Source organism: Camarhynchus parvulus, chromosome 3, assembly GCF_901933205.1.
Source record: "Camarhynchus parvulus chromosome 3, STF_HiC, whole genome shotgun sequence".
Taxonomy (NCBI): Eukaryota; Metazoa; Chordata; class Aves; order Passeriformes; family Thraupidae; genus Camarhynchus; species Camarhynchus parvulus.
In genome coordinates this window covers 18316402-18322646 of record NC_044573.1, presented here as the reverse complement: position 1 = coordinate 18322646, position 6245 = coordinate 18316402, and the positions used below count along the sequence as shown (strand labels likewise).

Genomic DNA, 6245 nt, shown 5'->3' with positions numbered 1-6245 from the left:
ATTGTCACATTCAGCAGTAACACAAAGCTGGCTATATTTTCTCTGAATACTCAAACAATAGATATATAGAAACGTGTTCACTTGGGAAAGGCATCTGATCATATATCCAGATGAAAAAACAGGCCCCAAATACCCATCTGGATTCAGGAATAAACTCAGCACTTCAGGCTCATCACTAATGGAAAAAATGACACACACAGGCATGACTTCATGGTCTTAAGGCCTTGAAAATGTACATCCAAAATGTATATTGTAGCAATATACATTTTATCACTTTTGGAAGCTGCTAAAAAGGAAAGAGCCAAATGATTGAAGCAGTGTAGACTATCTTCAGGGAAAAGGTGTTTTGTGCCAGTAAGTCAAAGATATTACCTTTGGCTCATGAATCTGCATTTTCTTTTGGCCATATATTCAAACTTGACTCATGCAGACCCTACAAAAATACAAGAGAAGCAGAAGTCGTCACTTGCTTCCTTAGGTTCAAACCCCACATTTTATAAACTATATTAAAGCTTATACACAACAGGGTATAAGCTTTAATATACATGCTTTTGTTCCCTTGTAATAGAGAAAAATGGCCCTGGAATTGTGTGAATATGGCAAGAAGTTTTTGCAAAAATATTTTTCAGTTTGAATGTTTAACTGAACATGCTCCAGGCACAGCTACTGAGCATGCACCTGCACAAAACTTGACAAGATGGAGAAGCCCAGGAAGCAAGCTGTGAAGGCAAAGTGAGCAATGGCTTTTGTACCACTCGTAGCTGAGCATGGGCTCTCCTCAGTTTCCACCATCAAAGGTCCAGATGAACCCTGTATCCCACTGATTTGCTTTTCTTTGAATGTTTTTCTGCCTATTTTGTATTCCACTTTGTAAGGACTCCAGTAGAATAATTGCCTGGTGATGGTGTGCGGTAATAATAGTATTGTAAGGATTTGTCAAAGGTTTGGTTTTTGAAACTGCTCCCCTGACGATTTACATTGCAAAGGTATTTCCAAGAGCTGCCTTACTCCTGTCAGAGAGCAGAGCAGCACCTTGTGAGCTGTGTGTGAAGGCAGCTTGAGATGGGAGGTGCAAACCTCCCAGTGAGCTGTGGATACTCCTTATCTAGCACAGACACTTGTTCAGCCCAGTGGAGGGGACCCTCAGCTACGTCAGCAAACTTGGCTATTTCCACCTTCCTGGCCCTAGTTGGGAAAGCTGGCACCAGTCCCAAAGCTATCCTAGCTCTCTCCTGAGGCTGCTGTGGGTGACCTACTGGTTGGGCTGACAGCCAGGATAAGTGGTGAGTGCCAGATTGCAATGCTTTTCCCTCAGGCAACAACCAGTCAACCCAGAGTAAAACAGGTGAGAAACTTGGGGCTGGGGGCTGCGGATGGTTGAGGTTTTGGGTTTGTTTTTGTTTGTTTTTTTTTTTTTTTTTTTTTTTGACTCATAGAATAGGCTAGAATCTCTAAAAAGGAGTAAGGACATGTTATCAAGCAGGAGAGTCTGCAGCTTGTAGGGTATGCCCAGGAAAACCCTATTCCAGGTCACCCAAGGGATGTGTTAAGGAATAATGTGGAAGAGGATGGGGGAGGAAATAGCTTGGAGGATCCTGTGTGTTTTTCAGACAGGGAACACCACCAGGTGATGGCCAGAGAAGCTTGGACTTGCTCCTGCTTCCCAGACCTGCTGCTCCATCTGCTCCAGCAGTTTCCAAGCACTGCCAGTGCCACGTTGGTTTTCACAGCTGCCTTGGTGGTAGGTGAATCCCTTTCTTAAGAATATTTCCTATCAGCTACAATTGACGTGCTGCCAATTTCAGCAATTCCTCCAGGAGTCAGGAAATGGCACATTTTCAATGATTTCTATTATGGCAACACCTGAAGAGAAATTCACAGAAGAAAAATGAGGTATTTTCTGAGCTGATCACTTGCTTCCTGCCAGATTTCAAAGCTGCCAGATTTTTATTCTCAGCATGAAAAAAATTACCGAAAGAATGAGGGTGACACAATTAACAAACATGAAACAATTAATAAACGTGAAACAATTAACGAAGCTGTTAGAACTTCTCAAAAGAGGTGGCAGGAATCTTTCACTATGTGAAGCGCCAGTAAAAGGCATCACAGTGCATTGTCTAGCTCTATAAACTGGCAGGTGTATTCAGCCCATGCGGATTACACAGACTTACAGAAGGTGATAAAGGAAATTCAACCCTAGATAAACAAAATAAAGATGCAAATCTCTCAAAACCAAACTCCCTTTTGTGAGAAAAACCACCTATCACAACAGTAATCTCAGTCTTCCTCTCCTCCCCCTGTCCCAGGGAGGTGTCTGTGGCAAGACCTGGGGAGCCGCTCTGTTTCTGTGACACCTTCTTGCCTACAGATAAAGCTCACGGGAGCTGACAATGCATCAGAATTTTATTTGCAATTTTCGATTGCATCACACCAGGCAACTCCAAACACAATGCCCAATGTTAGCTGAGCTGGTGTGACACGGGTTTTGTTCTAACGCAAAAGTGTGTCTAAACCTGTTCCATCAACACTTTTTGTCGGGTATGAGACATGCAATGATTAATGGAGAGAGACTTCACCAACCAAAGCAGGGCCTTTCCACGCCCTAATCCACGTATTACCAATTCCCACCTATAGAAAACATGTCTGGGCAAGACTCCACTGTATTTGCTAGGTGAGATGTTTTCTCAGGAAAATAATGAGATTATTCATCCAGAGATTAGGGAGTTTGATTTAACCTTCCCTTTGAAGGAGCAGACTCCTTAATGACACAGTGCTCTCCTGGCAATACCACACAGCTGCATTTCCCATGTTGGACTTAGACCTGACTCGGGCGTATGGTTTGTGCTAACTGTGTCATAACTCCTAAGAACTGTGTAAATTGGAGTCCTGGGCTTTTTAATTTTTTTTTTTTTCCTTAAATTCAATAATTAGGCATAATCACTGCTGCAGATGCTTCTTACCAGGGAAAAAGCCATATGCTGTGGAAATGCTTCAGTATTTTTATTGGTCTATTTGTTTTACTCTTTCAGTTTTACTGAAGTAGTTCAAGCATTTTCATATGGACAAAGGTTTTAGGATTTGATGGCTAGTTCACTGAAGCTGCTATCGCATGTTTATAAATTCTGGTTTAGACATTTGTAAACATTTATTTCCTAGATGTCATCAGTTAATTCAGCCCAAACTCTAGCAGGGAGATATTTTTATAGTGAGAATGTAGCTATTTTCACTATATGTTTTTAATATGACAATTCTCCATGTGCCCTTGCCTAACTCCTCACTTGGGGGCACTTTCACAAACATTTCTGTGCAAGTGGTTGAAGTCCAAGCACAAAAAGCAGGGCAGTATGCTTTTAGTTGGAATTTTACAGAAACAAGCACATATTTGTTAGGTATTTCCCTCCCTTAATTGTCTATAATTTGTAATTTTGTTTAGCTTTGTGTTTTTTTGAGAATTGTTACTAGAGAACAGCAAATAAATAAAATGTAGTGTGGTTTGAAGCAGATTGACTGCCAACTAGATTTTTTTAAAAAGCTGTAATAAATCAGTGAGTCATCTGACATTCACAGGAAAAATGTGGGATGTGCAGTAGGAAGGGAAACTATAGAATGGAAAGGGTTGCTGCCCTGTTCTCCTGCTGTGCCTGTGTTACTGACTGCTGGACATTGGATCTTAACCAGCACGGCCATATCAGAAAGAACCTGCCTCACAAGCACTTCACAGGAACAAGGGCAAGAGTTGAGTTCATACCTTGCATCGAGGGAATCGCCAGAAAGAAAAGGTAAAGAAAGAAAAAATAATACAAATTATCTCTGGATATTTTTAAGCATGGGATAGGTTGATAGAGAGCAGAAAACCTTTCAGAAAGCCAAATGAAAGTCATTAGTGTCTGGGACTATAGGGAGATTGTAGGGCAGGAAGAAAAAATGTATTTTGTATTAATTACACTGTAGACTTTTTCCCTTGGGTTCTCTCCCAGTTGGAGTATTATTGCTTTGTAGTTAATTAGCTCTTCCTTCCTTCAAAACGATTTTATGATATTAATTATTATAGTATTGTGAACCAATTAATCCTGCCAATTGGCTTGAGGTATTGCACAAATGGTTAAAAACAAACAGCAACTAAAACATAGACATTATTAATCAAAGTTTTTTTTTAACTTGAATTGAACTGCTCAGCCCTATAATACAGAAATTCCAGGATCTCTGCATGTAGGAAATTTTAGGCAGACACACTAAAGGCCCTATAGAAATGCAGGTCCCAATTCTGAGATGCCATCACAGGTAAAACCATAAGTCCTAATCCAAGAGGACTTTTCAACTCATACTTAGCTGTGAAGGTGTGAACAATCTAACAGAAATTTTAAAATTTTCAAAGAACTAAGTGGTGCATTAAACCCCCAGTGAAGCTGGTCCCCACTGTCAAGATTCATTTCAGGGACAGTTTCACAGGGGTGTGGAGCTGCAGCATGAAAACCAGTTACAGCAGCAGTTGCCAAAATACTTTGACATTTTTGAAGCCAAGCTGCAGAGGTCATTATAAATCTCTTTAGAGAAGATGTGAGAGACAGTCAAGGAGGGGGAAGGGTTGCTTTTGAGACGAGCAGTAATTTAATGTCTTGTAAAGGGTCATCAGTGAAATACAGTGAGTACTGAGACTGAGTTTAGACAGCACTTGTACTGAGCTATACTCATGGTATAACACATTGGCACCTCTCATGAGCTGCTATTTTATTCCCCAGAATTCCACATTTCTTTAAAAGAAATAGAGAAATGTTGGAAAAAAGTGGATATAAATAAAAATGCATACAGACAGGGTGGAGATCAGAGTGGAGCCTGCACAGAGCTTGGAACTCAGCCACAGGGAGGTCAGAGGAGTTAAATCATCATGAATATCAACATTTTAACTGCTGGTTTGCTTGTGTAGGGGCTGGATGCATGGACTGGGCACACCCTGCGATCACACCCCCGGCTGATGAGGAACAAAAGATCTCCGGTAGCTTTTGACCAGGCACACACAGTGGCAAAGCTCTCCTTTTTATAACAAAATCCAGGAGAGAGGGGTAGCTGGAGCCATGGCATCAGCACATTTTCATCACACAAAAGAGGCAGCACAGGGTCACAAATCTACCCTCTCACTGCAATTTGTCATCTCGTAGAAATGTGCTTTGGGGTTTTTTTTCCTTCCTGTAAAGATGCAATCATTCCTTCAAGACCTACCTAAGTTCCCAGATCAGATGTATTTGATATATGATGCAGAAGCATAATTCTCCCTTCCTAAGTCTTCCTTCCTCCCAGGTGAACATAAGCCTGGAAAAATTGTGGGAGTTACTTGGATGGGTCAGTTCCAAGTGGAATTTTATTTGGAAGAAAGGCATGACTCTCACAGAATACCAGCAGCATTATTTCTTGTATTATTAGACAATAAACAATAATGCATTGCATCCCAGCTTTAACAGAGAAGCTTCACAGTCAAATCATAAACAGGAACATTAGGAGTTTTATCATCTTGTTCCAGGTAATCATCTTGTCCCACATAATTATTTAGCTTTTGCTTCTTGGATGAAACAATCTTTGAAAATCTGCTCATATTTAATTAGGCACATTCCCTACTGACTGCCACAGGCATCTCCTGTGCAGGTGTAGTCTTGAAGCTGTAAATTCATTTTCAGGAGTGATTCCAGGAAGGAGCTGCTCAGGGTGGAATCTGCAGCAAAAACCTTCTTCAGCGTCAAACTTACCATGTAAGAGAAGAAGACAACCTGATCCAAGGCTCACTTCTGAGCAAGGAACAAACTGAGCAATGAGACTTGGTCGGGGGTAGGTTTTCTTAATATTGTTTTGTGCTCAGTACTTGGAAACCTTGCTTTTAGCTTCCTTGAAGTTACCTGGAGTTTAGATGTACTCAGAATCATGCAAAAGTAGGTTCTAATTAACTGATCCAAAGGCAGGACATCGAATGACTGGGATGGGCTTTGTGTTCCCACTGACTGAGGGATAAATACTGTGATTGCACATGCACATTCCTACCCTGCCCTCAACCTGTGATGATAAGCTCCACGTGATCCCAAGCTTTAATGCCAATGAAAAGCACTAAAGCTGACAGCGGCATATGGCCACTCCCAGATCTTCAGTCTACTTCATGACTGGCTGGGGATTTCTCTTTAGGCAAAAAATAATGGCAGCTATGATTGTTGTGGAAAGAAGAAGCTGGTAAAATAAATAAAGGGAGAGAAAAAATGGGGCTT

The 6245-nt window shown here is 41.1% G+C and overlaps 1 long non-coding RNA gene across 1 annotated transcript; it reads left to right on the top strand.

Annotated features, from left to right (window-relative positions):
* Positions 1-1181: 1181 nt before the first annotated feature.
* Positions 1182-6245, top strand: LOC115902575. The gene is made up of 4 exons (XR_004060615.1): positions 1182-1283; positions 1611-1741; positions 3679-3779; positions 5670-6245. It is a non-coding gene; the product is annotated as an uncharacterized LOC115902575 (long non-coding RNA).